At 52.6% G+C, this 14,623-nt stretch overlaps 1 protein-coding gene across 1 annotated transcript in view; it reads right to left on the bottom strand.

Moving 5' to 3' along the window:
• The window catches only part of Eip74EF (Ecdysone-induced protein E74), a 242,998-nt gene extending 230,495 nt beyond the window's left edge, over positions 1 to 12,503 (bottom strand). Inside the window, exons 1-2 of the mRNA XM_076372031.1 lie at positions 12,275 to 12,503; positions 10,294 to 11,510 (exon numbers count right to left, since the gene is read on the bottom strand). The gene's annotated coding sequence lies outside the window, so the exon portion shown is untranslated. The remainder of the gene's footprint in view (positions 1 to 10,293; positions 11,511 to 12,274) is intronic.
• Between the last annotated feature and the right edge of the window lie 2,120 nt (positions 12,504 to 14,623).

The raw sequence follows: 14,623 nt of genomic DNA, 5'->3' as shown, positions 1-14,623 counted from the left end.
CTTCATCGTAGAATCGCGATTAATTAATTTCGGAGATCAAACTTCCATGGTTGGAACGCCGAGCTGGACACAGATGATTTAACTACTCAAACCATGAGAAAATGCATACTTTTCGTATTCCGTAGGATCTAAGCGTAGCCCTAATTTATCAGAATCTGCGAAGAATCTTCGTACTCAAAGGGTCAGAACATTCGTTTAACTTTCCAGCTATGAAAGACATCTCTAGTTTAATAGCATAACTGGACAAGAGTGTCCCAAGGATCGTAATATCCGAATAATCAATGATACTTCCTGTTTATTATTACTACAAAGAAGTAAGACAAAACGCAGTTCTGTCAAAGAAAGGACCGACTATTCGGTAGCGCAATCCTGGAAACACTCAAGTTATGCACGCTATTAACACGTTAAGCGCCACGAAAATCTTGAGAAAAGTAGGAATACTTACGAATCGTTTGGCGTTGCAACGTTACACTATTATCAACTTGGTTGCCTTATAAAACATTATTATTTCGCATCGGTCGTCTTGCACGTTACGATTGTTCTTTAGTCATTCAGAAGCGTCAGTCACCAATGTTTGACACGGCGCTTAACACGTTAAGCGTCTCGTTCGACGGCAGTAATCCGACGAAGTTTTTTCCCGGCGAACGTAACAGCTCGAAGACGCGCGAAAGTTCGGCGAGACGATCGGCGAGAGAATCTCCTCTCCGCCGGTCGAAGTAGCGCGCGGACCGGCCGGGTCTCCGCCCCGGCGTACCGCTACCAGCAATATCGCGATGAATCGCTCGGATCCGCGTGCGCGCGGCAAGAATGGATCACGGGTACTCGGTAGGAAAAATGTCGAGCCATTCTTGGCCAGTCTTACGAGTGGTGCTCAAGGCATTCAGCCGCTTCGCGGGCCAGCGACTTGATTTACTCGTTCGAGGGAACGAACTCGCCCGCGCGTCGCATACACACATTCAGAAAGGTACGGCCGCGCGCGGGATCTATGTATAACCGAGGCTATTATACTCGCAGGTACATCCGCGGCTTGCGCGTTCTTCGTCGTCGTCGTCGTCGTCGTATTCGTCGTCGTCGTCGTCGTCGTCGTAGTCGTGGTCGTCGTCGTCGTCGTCCGAGAAGGAAAATCTTGGTCCTCCTACGCCCGTTCGTTAACTATTCATGCGAGGCACACCGTATAGCCCGCGGTCGACCGTGATGAATTGGAGGTTACGCTACGCGCCGCGGAACGGAAGGGGGAAAAGGAGGGAAAAGAAAGGGAAAGAAGGAGAGGAGGAAGCGGGAAAAAGGGAACGCGAAAAAAACGGAAACTTATTTAGCCGGCCTCGCTCATGCGCGCGCGCGATAAGTCATCCGTTTCGAGGCGTTCTGTTCCGAGATAAACTGCGCGCGCACCGTGCATCGGTTCACGCACGATAATGAGCGAACGCTGGCCAGCCAGGTGTATCGGTATCGATTTGCCCGACTGCTACCTGCGCGAAATCGCGTACGATTGCTCCGCGAACAACCCCGGGATACCGTCTTTTTGCTTCGAACGTCGAGATTCGAAGTGCCCGTGACTTTCGTCCGTTAGATCGAGCTCGCGAGAGCCCTATCGGCTGCGGATCGGGAAAGTCGTAGGCGAAAGCTCTGTCGAGTGTGATTGGGGGAGAGAAATTATGCAATCGTCTCCGAAAGAAATGTAATCAGTCTTTCCCGATGGCTTAACCTGCGGAGCTCCTGCGATCTCGCGTTTTCGATGAGAAATTCGGCACGGCGAAAGCCCTAGCATAGAAAAGATGGCCTCCGGAGGTTTAACGAGATCTTGGGGTTCTAAACGATACGTGTACTATACAGGTGCACGGATATTTGGGAACAATGGACTATTTTTCCGAGGAATGCAGATATTTTACAACGGTTGCGTCGCCTCGTCGCGGTCGATTCTCTCGACGGAGACAAATTTGCTCGTAAACGGATCGAAACCCGCGAGCGTGATTCGGACGTCGCGGATCGATCGGACAATGATTTCTCGTCGCGACGATTCGCGGGTCGCTAAACTGGGTTCGCATTCGGCCGGTCTCGTCGGGAGCAGACTCGTTCCCCGAGCACGAAGGAGCATTTTCGAGGATGCATCTTCGAGGATGCAACCAACCGTGACGTAGCTTTCATGCGGCGAACACCATGACGTCACTCATTCGATGACGTGTGGTCAACCGCGGTCAATGCACCAGGCCGACGTTTCTTGCAGGGCACTATAATGCTCGGTTCACTGGCGTGCTGGCTGTGTGCGTTCGTTCGTACGCGCACACAGGCTGCACCGCGCGCGGTGCATGTACCCGCGTTACACCGCAAAATACCGGGTGTTCGTGAAATCTTCTCTCCGCTCCGACCGTGGAAACGATCGGACGCGCTCGGGAAACTGGACTCCCCGACGGTTTCACCGACGCCGGTGTCCTGGTCCATTAAGACCCGTTAACGCTCAAACTACCGAGCAACCGGAGCGACTTATTTCCGATTTTCCATCGGAATCGGAACGACGCGTTTCTCGTCTTCCTCCGTATCTGTGCGGATACGCGAATTTCATTGACAGTCCTACGCGAAAACGGCTCGGTGATCGAAATACTCGCGGAATATACATTCTGAGGAGTGTCAATTTAACGTATCCGGTGGTTTTAGCGTTACTTATCGATTTTCCCGGAGCAAAGAACTCCCAGATGCATTCCTGTCCCCTTATTATCACTAGGTTTACGAACCTTTATTACAAATTCTGCTCTAGCGCTCCTAGAGAAGCGGATCTCCCTTCGTTTACATAGATTTCGCAGATCAATCTCATCAATCGAGATCGACGTAGACTCTTACGCAACAGTCTTTACAAAATATCATATGCGGCGAGCTCGCGAGTTCCTTGAACCTAATGCGAACACCGAAGACCACCGATTTCATGCGCAAGTCAACGAAGCCTTCGTAATTTGCGAGATAACGCGAAGAGCACGAGGAACCATCGATTGATTCTAATTACCGAACACGGAAAGAAAATATCCGAGAGTTTTCTGCTCTTACATCACCGATCACACTCGAATTACTCCGAGGGAGCTATAAACTGATTCTTGAATTCTCAAATCCTCGAAGTAGAACAACTGGAGACTCGACTGGTATTTTTCGAATCGTCGCTTTTCCACTTTATCCCTGGATCTCCTCGCGAACGTTCGTCCAAAACACTGACACGTTTCGCGTTCTCCGAGAAGGCTCGAAGCGAAACTCGGAGCGGTTCAAAGATTCGCGGGCTCGACGACGCCTCGGCGTGCTCGTTTGAAATTCTCGCGGCGTGCCGCGCTTATGGCGGCATCAAAAATTCATGCACGTAGCTGACGCTGCTACCCTATATCCCCGTTTAACGACGGCATCCGTTTACTTTTATTCCTTTACACCTGCTTGTATTTAGACGCGCTCTCCGCGCAGCAGGCGACTTCGTCTCGTCCTCCAACGCGTCACGTTTAATCGCCGTGGAACCCGAAAATCTCGAAATTCGGAGAACTCGAGGAAGAACTCTTCGAACATCTCGAATCGAACTCCTTTACTCTATCAATTATCGGATCAAACGAACTTCGTTCCTTCGCAGGCGAAAGTTTCTCGCTAGGAACGCTCAACGTTGCTCGGGTGATATGACGTTTTTCGAAACAAATGAAAAAACATAAATGAATGCACGATATATCATATATATCATATATACTATATATATCATATATATATCATACATATCATATGAGTCATTCAGAATCCAATGCACTTAAGTCAACTCTTCAATATTACCTGATTTCTGTCAATTTCAATGAAACAAATAACATTCTTCTCAATTCCATCGCTGTTTCTAAGTCAGAAACTTCTCACAGCTTCCCTGTACATCGTCCAATCATTTCAAGAACCAAAACATAAACATTCTTTTCCAAACCTAACCGTATCAGCTTCCAAGCGACTCGTGCACAAGCTCCAATCGAAATCGATTGATCTTCAGCACCGAGTCCGAAGAGTCGAGCGATGTTTGGGTTCGTCGGATGTTTCTCGGCGATGGCCCAATTACCGGGACGCGCTCGATTCAAAGATCCCGTCGGCGTGTAATCGTTCCCGTTCGCCGTTGGAAAAACGCGCCCACGCCCGGGCGGACGCCCACGAACGAACCCACGGGCGCAGGTCGGCCAGTAGTATGCGACGCGCAGTTATCGGCCGAGTAGAATGGTCCGCGATATGGTCGGCCAGGTTCCGATAATCGATGATCGAGCACGCGTGTGCCGGATACGAACGCCGCGCGATTCTGTCCGCGGGGCGAGGCGAGGGGGAGCCGCGGGACCACCGAGATCCACCGCGGACGGGCCGCGAGCGAGTCGGCGGCTGGGTTTCGTTGACCGGTTCCGCGATCCCTTCGCTTTAATTGCATTAATCGAATCGCCGATCGCATCGACTTCGCCCGCGTCTTCGGCCGATCGCCGGCATCCTCGAAACGTATTCCCGCGTTTGTCTTTCCGGTTTTCTTTATCCTGTTCTTTAACCCGTTGCCCTACTACCTATTTCCTAACCGCGATCGATGGCGCTACTTCGTCGCGAATGATTTATTGGGAGAAGTTTCGATGCTTGTTCTACGTCTACGTTCACTTAAGAGGACGATAATAGAAATGTTTGATTAATATTTGAAGGAAGTGACTCTTGGATTTGTTCAGTGCAGTTTAACCCTTTGCACTCCGAGCAATTTTTAATACAACCTTTCGGCAACTCCGAAACAGATTTCATATGAGCCATCGGCTACGAGCGTGCCTCTGTAAAAGATTTAAGACCCTGCTTTGTCATTAAAACAGCTCACAGTACACTTTTTAAAGTTATGTTTGAAAATGAAGTCATAAACTTATCTTACAATGTCGCAGTGGTGACAACAGAGTGCAAAGGGTTAAGATTGTTACGGGTCTGACACGGTGTCGTAGGTTAAGGGATTAATGCAACTTTGTTTTCGTTGTAGTATTTACTGTATTCCTATTTTACGTTGTCTCTTGTTGCTTCTTTAACCGTGGTTTCTATAGAAACGGTTCTTCCCTGAATTAATGAATTAATCAGCGAATTCCGATCGAAAGACGCACCGGAGCGGCGGGAAAACGATCGCGGATCATTGCAGGTTGCGCGAACGACGTAAGAAACTCCGGGGAACCTCGAAAATTCAGCGGAACGACTCTCCGTTGACCGCGCAACCGGTTTAACGTTCGACGAGCACCTCCAACGAAAGCGTAATTGTTCGAACACCGGCGGATTAAACCGTGTCCCTTCGAGATTCGTGGAATGTCCGGCAAGAACCGAGCGGCCGTCGTCCGTCTCTCTCTCGTTGGACGCCCCGCGATCCGAAAAATCAAGAAACTATGCTGTCTAGAAAGCATGCAGGCGAAAGGAGGTGCAACGATGTTGCATAACGCCCGGCAAAAATGCATCGCGCCGGTATTAATCCCCGACGATTATTGGCCGGGCCCGGTCGAGGCAAAAAAGAATCCTCTCGTTTCGACAAGAAATACGAACTCGGCCTGCGGGACGGGCCAACCCGCGGCTCCGTTCATCCGCAATATTCCGAGCGATACTCGTGTATCCGAGGGTGCATCCGAACGTCCGTTTCCAATGAGTTTCGCGTCGAAAAACGACGCAACGCCGGAGCCACCGGTGAAATCGCTGTTCTATATTTTCCTTGCGGAAAATTCCGAGAATACGTTCATTAAGATTTCAGTGAACCGTTCGTCGCACGGTTCTCATTCTTACTGTCAGACCGATGTCCCAATATCGCCGAGTCCAACGAGAGTTTCCGGTCCCTCCGGAACTCGCGGGTTCGACAAACGTTCGATCTATACAGGAACATTCGCGAAGCACCAGATCTCTACGTACACGTACCAACGAATTCTATCGAATATTCAGCCATTGTACTGCGTGCGATGTTTAATGTAATCTTTCAGCGACTCCGAATCATTGTATTATTCTTCCATCGGTACAATACAACATTGTATCATTCTTCAATCGGTACGTGCCCGTCGAAGATCGAAGATCCTGCTTTGTCACTGGAGGCGCGCGTACGTTTAACAAGTTACATCCGATTAAAGCCGAAGTTATCAACTTATCTAACACCGTCGACGCCGTCGCGCGAAGGGTTAAAAACCGGCGAACCGTTCGAATCGTCTAGCTCGCTCCGACGTATAGTGGTAGCAGAGAGCGAGACACTCGGGTTCTCGTCTCGGCTAGAAAGTAGCAATTTCTTCGAAAGGTGCTCTCGCGGTTATTCAACGGTCGCGCGCGCGGGGCTCGCGATGTATCGATAAAACGGGGAACAGTCGCGACGAGGAGGAGCAGCTTCGTCAGCCAATCGTGAGCGCAAGAAGGAACGTGATCCGTCGCCGGCCACGGGGAAGAAGAAACCCGGGAAGGAAAGAATCGTGTCCAGGGAACGACTTCCCGCGCGGCCTCCTCGTGTCTCGTTCCTCCCCTTTCGTCGAGGCGAAAACCGTGCTCTTTTCGTGAAATTCGCCCGCGAGAGAGGAGTCCGGGTGAAAGAACGACGGAGAGCGAGAGAGAGAGAGAGAGAGAGAGAGAAAGACGGAGGGAGGGAACGAAGGAGGAAGAGAGAGAAAGAGGGAGAGAGAGGGAGAGAGAGGGAGAGAGAGAGGGAGACGTGACTTTAGCCATAAGCCGTAGGTAGGCCGCACAGAGCATGGACAAGCGAGCGAGTCGAGTTGAGAGGCGCGGACGGGCGGTCAGAGACCCCGCAGGGCCGGCGCAAACAGTACAGCATTACCCACTCGCTCGTTCTATCGCAACCTGGACCCAACAATGCTCAATAATCTACCCTGTGATCGCGCCACCTTTTAACCGATAACCTGGAAAAATCGTCCGCTCGTTTTTCACAGGGTCTCGCCCCCTTTTCCACGCGCCCTTCCCCTTTTCTTTTTTCATCTACCCGCTTTTTTTTCGCACACCGCGAAAATACCGAAGCCGGATCGCAGAGTCGCGTGTTTCCTCGACGTTCCGTTAGAGTAGAGACGGATCTTGGCGTCTGGAAATTCGGGGATTACCTCGGATCGTTCACCCTTCGCGAAGATTCTTTGGAATGGAAACCGATGGACGATGGTGAATTGTATCGATTGATTGTTAGGAGAAAGGGAGACTAGTTGATTCGTTGCTGTTTGAGTAGATAGATCTGCTAGTTGGTCTTTCGAGTATGGGCATTTCGGCGAGGCGAAATATCGATGCTCGTCCGCAAAGGGTTAACGCGTCGTTCACGGGTCACGAACGCCTCGTCCTTCGGAAGTCTGGGGAGGAACGGGAATCGACGCCTCGACTGTCAAGAGAATCCCGAGTGCACCGTGTAACGCTTATTCTTTCGTGTCGAAGGTAAGTGGAGGCGATTATTAACCCCTTGGCTACTGTGTGCCGCCTGAGGACGCTTGACAAATTTGGATGCTGCGAGTTAGAGGTTTAACACGCTGAACACCAGTTCATGCAACATAGTATACGAGACGAAGGAAAATGTAATATTGAATTACCGAATTGCATCAGGTTATTGCTATCGCATTTATCTTGCCGAATGTCACCGCGCGGAGTGATATTATTTATAACGCACGAATGTTTCCAAATAGTCACCGTTCGATCGAGCGAATTACAGCGATTCGATATGGATTTATTTTGAATTTCACTTAGGATACGCGTGCCGTGAACTCATCATTAGTTCGCATCGCAGTTCCTTTAACCCTTTGCACTCCGTTGTCGACATTGCAAGATAAACTTACAACTACTTAATCAAACCTAAAATCTACACGCGTTTCTCATAACGACAAAACAAGATCTTCGATCTCTCACGGTAGTATACTCCTAGTTATCAGGCAGCTTATGGTAAAAATAATAAGTTTCTAAGTCAAACTAAAAATTGCTCGGAGTGCGAAGCGTTGATCGTACGGTAATCACTAGCGATTCGGGGGCGTCGGTCACCGGTGACCACCGACTCGCGAAAGCTCGAGCGTTCGATCGCGTGTCTCTCTCGCCGGACACGGGGCGATCGTTCAGCGAACCGCGGAAAGGTTCGATTTCCTCGAGGGTCAAAGAAACCGCTCGTAAATCCCGCGGCTTCGTTACAGGCACCGAGATATCGAGCCGACGCGCGCATAGGAAAGAGCCGAGTGACTCAACGACGATTTCGTTAATTTCACTTTTCATCGGCCGGGGATTTTTACCTTTCGCGATCCGGCACGCAGCCGACAGAGAAAACGCGGCGTGCTCGCTGGCTCGTGTGTACTACGCGGAGAGACTTTCTCTGTAATTCGCGGAGCAGCCTTCGCGTCCCCTCGGAATTATGATTTCCGCGATTCGTTATAAATATACATATATGTACATATATATACATATACACGTGCATATATATATATATATCGTTGGACGTGACGTTACGGGCTCGTAACGCTTACTCGTTTACGCTGACTTTCCGTAACACCGCATCGCGTCGGCGTTCTTTATTCCGACGCCGCTTTCTATCTGCCTCTCTCTCCCTCCCGCCCGCGAGCTCGCTCGCTCTCCTTCGCTCGCCCGCGCTTCGGACACTTTTTTTCGTTCCGGCGTAATTAGCGCCGACCGCGGGACCATTAAAAATTTTTAATAGAAACCCGGCCGGCGAAAGAAAGCGCGCGGTATCCGCCGAGCGTAAATAAAAGTCGTCGGCCGTACGTCATCGATGGACGACGGCCGAACGAGGGCTTGCGTCACGTAAAGATAAACGTAACTCGCGACGCGGTCCCGTTTATCGTCATAGCGCAACGACACCGCTCCTCGCGAGTACAGCTAATTAAGCGGAATCGATCGGGAGTTGTTTGATCAGCGACGGACGCGGCCCGTTAACGAGGTGTTTATCTGCAATTGAAAAACACGCGGTCTACGAAATAGTAAACGCCCCGGGAATAGAAACGGAACGCAAACGGATTTTTCAACGATGCAACGACAATCGGGACGGTTTCGTTTGCAGCCGAATGCTGCTTCGTTCCTCTTGTTTAACGGTTCGCGCTCGGAAGCTTGTCTTTAGAAATATTCAACGCTTTCCCATGAGACGTAACATGCGAGAATAAAGCTATTCTCCTTTGCTTTCGATACGAAGCTTCAGAATCTCCCTATATTTTGCTGTAAGACGGTCAAATCTACGGTGCAAAGGGTCAATTTCCAAAGAGAACCTACATTATCGAATTATGGTAGCATCCCTGGATGGAAGAATTTCGTGGAAATCGTGAGTCGGACGTGATCCCCGAAGGATTCGTTCGTCCGGCGAAGCCTAAACGAAACGCGAGCCGACAAGGGTGGCCGATCGAGTCGAACGGGTTCGCCGTTCAAAGATATTCCTGGGGTAAAGTTAAATATTGACGCGTCGGTGTTCAACCCGCGCGTAGAATGTTACGAATCTATTTCGGCCCCAACTAAAGGAGCGGCTCTGTCCGTCCGAGCGCGTTTCGCTAGGAACGTAAACAATGTACCAAGAATACTGACGCGTGGAATCGAAGCGGCGAGCGCGCGCGCGCGCGCGGGCGCGGATATGCGTTTCGATGACCCCCGGCGGCGTGACCGGCTCGAAAACCGCGCGGCGGAGGCCTCTGGAAAAGTTCGGCGCGGTAACTGGGTCGCGGTTCACCGTTCCAGAGGAACCGTACACTTTTTCCACGAGCGAAACCGCCGGAACTTTCGACGATGTCCTAGTCAGTCTTAATCCGCACGGTCAATGATCCCTTCCTGCCCCGATTTCACCAATTTCGCTCAAAAACGCCCGGCCTCTCCTCGCGCCGCTAAACTCGAGAAAGATCGCGCTCCTCCGTTCGACGCCTCTCGACGGATCGGTTTCACCGGGACCAGCCTGTTCGGCCGAACTCGAAGAACCAACCCTTCGCGAACGGACGTCGACGATTTAAGATGAAACGTTTGGAAGAAGTCGCGGACGAATGATTCGATCAGTCGAAAGAGATCGCGTAGCTGCCTACTTTCTTATTAATTAAACGATTCATGTGTAATTTAGCTTCATCCGCCGAAGGCTTCGTATATTCCAGTAAATCTCCAGACTTCCGCTTGTTCTACCCTTAAGACACACTCCCGATTCGAATCTCGGAAGAACGAAAAAAGCCGGACGGTACGATCGACGATTCGAAGGATCGATGTAAAATCCAAGAACTCGGAGTGATACAACCTCCCTGCGTCCCTTGCTTCGAGGGTTCCTAAATGTTCTCCCCGCCGTCAGGAGTTTCGAACTGTTGCGCAACAAGAAAAGAAATTCCGACTCACCGATCGTTGCGCCCGTGACATCTGGATCCAGCGGTCCCGCGATGGCTCCTCCTTCCCCCGGCTCGGTGGAGGATCGGCGGTCGATCTTCCGCTTTGATCTTCGGTTCACTCAAGTCACCAACAGACAAACCACCCACACACTGCAGCCGCGCACCGTCCTCGCCGCGATTCTTTGCCGGCGACACGTCGTGTGTTCTCCGCGGTGCATCCAAGGGGATGGTGGGAGATAGAGGAAGAAAGGGGGAGGCGGATAGAGATAGTCGGGCGAAGAAAGCGAGAGGGGGAGAGAGACGGAGAGGATGGCGGGCGCGAGAATCCGCGGTGTCTTCGGGAGGGAAGACCGGTGGGCCTCCAGGTGGTCCCCGGGCGAGGATGGATCGGTCGTCGATGTCCGTTTCGCCCCGTGTCACTCGGGGGTGAGACACGCTCGTTCTCGCGTTACGTTCCGGCGGGCTTGCCGGCAAGGCACGTGGTCTCGCGTACGAACGAGAAACACTTTCAGCCTGGCCGTCGAGAGAGAGAGCCCACGCGTCCCGTGTGCTTGTAATCGCGCGTTCGACTGAGCGGCCGAGTACACCCGAAGTCCCCGGCTCGCGCTCGTGCCGCTCTTCCTGCTCGCGCTCGCCTCTCTTTCTCCCTCTCCTGCCGTCTCCGTCGCGCCCCGGCATCGCGCTCCGATTCGTCGCCTCTCTCTCTCTCTCTCTCTCTCTCTCTCGTTCTCGCTCGCGTCGACCGGCTTCTTCGCGCGTTCCTTTCGAACGGCTCTCTACCTTCGTCTCCCTTCCGCCCACTTTCCTGATACTCTCCTTCTCCGTTATCACTCTCCGTGGTATCCGTCTCTCGCTCTCCCTCGCGCGCGCGCCCGCGCGCCAGCTCGCTCTTCCGCCGTCTCTTTCCACGCCGGGTTTGAATTCGACTCCATCGGCGACGCGCGTGATACAGTTCTCGAAAATATTTTCGATGAAGAAACTCGTTGACCAATCCACTTGGACGTTTCGTAAACCGCCTCGCGGTTCCAAGGGTGCTCGATGTTGCTTGTGGCGGAGCAGGAACGCCGGAGGTCGTCGGAGGGTTAGAACGAACGGTCGACCATCTTTCATCCCTCGCGATGGGGTCCGGGACTCGATCGTTGTTTAGCTTTTTTCTGAGATGTCCTTGATGTTGGATCCTTGGTACTCGGCGATTACTTCGGGTGTCCTGCCTTGCTGGATCGGCACCTGAAAGGAATGCAGATGTAATTGGCTGGATAACGAAGGGATGCCTCTTCTCGCAGGCGTTTCCGGTGCTAGCGAAACGCCACTCGATCGAATTGTACAGCGATCAATCGACACTCGCTTTCGCGCTGTCCCAGCTTCTAAACGACGCGGAATACGATGGTCGTCGCGTAACGGGTGGCCAACATTGCCGGGACTCGCCGTCGCCGGCGGAAAGTCGACGCGCTCGCGAAGTGATCGCGCCGCGAGGAGGGTTGCTAAATCACCTACAATTTTATTGCTTTATTGCACGGTTCTCGGAAAAGCCGCGTTACCGGTTGCGGGATGACCCGCGGGCGTGTCGGTTACGATCACCGAGATCGCGCGGCACTCTTATTGATCATCGTGCGTCGCGTTAAACGGTCCCATTCCTCGGTCCTCGTTCCTCCGAACGAGCGTAGCCCCCTCCCGCCGTGTTCACGCTTCATTTCAATACTTTCCCTGCTTTCTTTTGCGAGCCGCGCGCGCGTTACGCCACCGGCGCTCGCCGTTTCGCGTTTCCCCCATTGTTTCCCACCTCGCCGTTCCGTACTACCCGCCGCGGCAATTACATTCAATCGGCCAGTTCGTTATCTCGCGACGCGCGATAATAAATGATCCTCCGCGCCGCGTCGTCGCAGTGCATCGACGCGATCCGGTCATCAATCTGCATTATCCGCCCATTCCGCGGCACCTTCGCGGTTCGACGTTACGTTCCGGGGAGCAACGGTGCCGCGTAAAATTCATACTGTTCCGTTCCTCTTCGTGCGTCGCGAGGTGGAATCCGTTTCCAACCGACGGTTCACGGTTCCCGGAGCGTCTCGACGCTGTTGCTTTCTTCGGGGGAAAAGGGAGGAGAGAGCGGAAGGCAGGAAAGAGTCTACGAGGCCCCAGCGACTCGTAATCGCCGAGAGAGCAGCCTGCGTCCTCCATCTTCGTTCGCGACGCGCCGTGTTCCTTCCAGTTCGCTATCGCTCGGCACACTGAAACACAGGATTTATCATCCGTTGCGTCGCTGCGACGTCTTTTGAGGCAGGTTAGGGAGCTCAAGCCGCGGCATTAGGTCGCGCGGAGATCTCGCCCCTCGGAGATCCGCCCGCGGTTCCGCGTAGCGTACCGTCGATGAAGTCAGCGATGGCGGCCGGGCTCGGACGCTCGGCTCGGACCGGCCGCCACCGGTAGATCACTAATTGACCGTTAAAAGCTAGCAACGCGTTCACGGTTCGCCACGTTTTATTGCGTCCTGTCCGAGCGCGCGCGCTCGCTAACGACGGTTGCTCGGATTTTTTGCCCGTTACGCGTGTTCGGAGCGAACCGCGGTTCGAAGAACCGATCGCCGCCGCGATGGACGGTCGACGGAATCTCGGTGACGCGCTGTCGGATCGCGCGGACGCGGATCCCGCGATCGCGGAGCGGCCGTTAGAGGAATCGCGGGAAAGGGCGGAGGACGGACGCGCGGTTGATATCGGCTTCAAGGTTGAACGGACGTTTTAAACGACCTACATGTGGGCCAGTGGGTCAAGTCAACGTTAGCGAGGACGCGAAGTAGATCGCGCGTGTCGAAATTGTTCGCGCGAACAGCCCGACGATGGACACGGTCGCGCCCGTGTTTGGTAGGGCAATTAAAGCCCGATAACGGCGCCGGCTCGCTCCGAACTTCTGCTATCGGCAGATAATGCTCGCGGTCGGACGGCGAGATTAGATTCCCCGCTGCATCGATCTTTATCGCCGGCGGAAACGTTCGCGTTACAAATTCACCGGCGTTCGAACGGAACCACGCAATGCCCCGGCAACACAGTGTCTCGCCGGCAGCTTTCCCTTTTACGGTCTGATCAAAGACAGAATCTACTTGCCCGGGACTTTCTTCCTACACCGTTGAGTAATGACTGTTGCCGGGGCAAGTGTATTGTAAGTAACATCGAATCATCGCGGCACCGCTTAGCCGCGGGACCGTTCGATCGGTGAAAATGACCCATTTCTGATGTCTTCTTTAACCCTTCGCGGACGAGAACTCGAACCGTTGACAACTCTGTCAAACATTGAATTATCTATCGAAGTCTTAAATACTAGAAAAAAAGAAGCATCGTATATATCTCTCATTATTTGAATCGTTCAATTATTTATTCGAAGCTTTCGATTTTCGATATGAAAGCTCGTCATTAACGAACGCTTCCTTGGGAAGTTAGTGATGAAATCGAGTAATGTACAAACTGAATTAATGACAGATGACTCTGTCAGAGTTCCTATGACGAAAGGAACGCCACGTTCGATTTCGTGAGTCTCGAGTCATGGCAACGGTTCGAACGCCTAATCTCGGGCGTCGGGCAGTGTTGACAATTGTTTGATCGTTGCCTCGTGGAAACGGATAAGACGCGAATGCCGATGGCTTTCGAATTTCGTGTCCGGTACGACGCGAAACGGGAGTCTGGATAAGTTTCCGTTTTGTTTTCCCCTTTCCGATCCCGCCCGCCCCCCCCCCCCCCCCCGGAAAAAGTAAAGATCGATGGCCGCGATACAGTGAGCCACCGTGGCAGAATCGCGAAACGGCGGGATAATCCCAATAGACGATTCCATCCACCTGAACGGCAAGATTTATGCGTCTAATATGACCGGTATTAATTCATAAATCCGGAGGGTATTACCATCCACGAAACTACGCGATTCATAAATCCCGAGATTTATGCGCGCAACACGCTAAGCACTCGAGATATAAACGCTCGCCTGCCCGCTCCGCGGTGTACGCGAGTTAAATTAACCTTGAAGTGATTCAATTGCTCGAATAAAATTGCAAATCTTTCGCTGCCCGCTCTTAACCCGCCGCCCGTTATTAAACGAATCGCGTTCCGCGGATCGTTCGGCCGTGGAATCGCGGGAAAACGATTCCCGCGTTTCGGGGGGGCTTAATCGCGCCCGATCGATCCGTTAACCGCGCGCGCGCGCGATCTTTAAGCTTTGAAAAATCATCTCTCGCCGGTCGGTCGCTAAACACACGCGGACACGGAACGAACGTCTTCTAACCGGGGCCACCGAGGACGTCGGCTGTCGGATTATAATCGAGGAATCGTCCGGCCCGGCGAACGGCGGCCGAGTCGAACGAA

This window comes from Nomia melanderi, chromosome 11 (assembly GCF_051020985.1).
Source record: "Nomia melanderi isolate GNS246 chromosome 11, iyNomMela1, whole genome shotgun sequence".
NCBI lineage: Eukaryota > Metazoa > Arthropoda > Insecta > Hymenoptera > Halictidae > Nomia > Nomia melanderi.
Note: the sequence above shows the minus strand (reverse complement) of the source record. Positions and strands in the feature narration are given on the sequence as shown.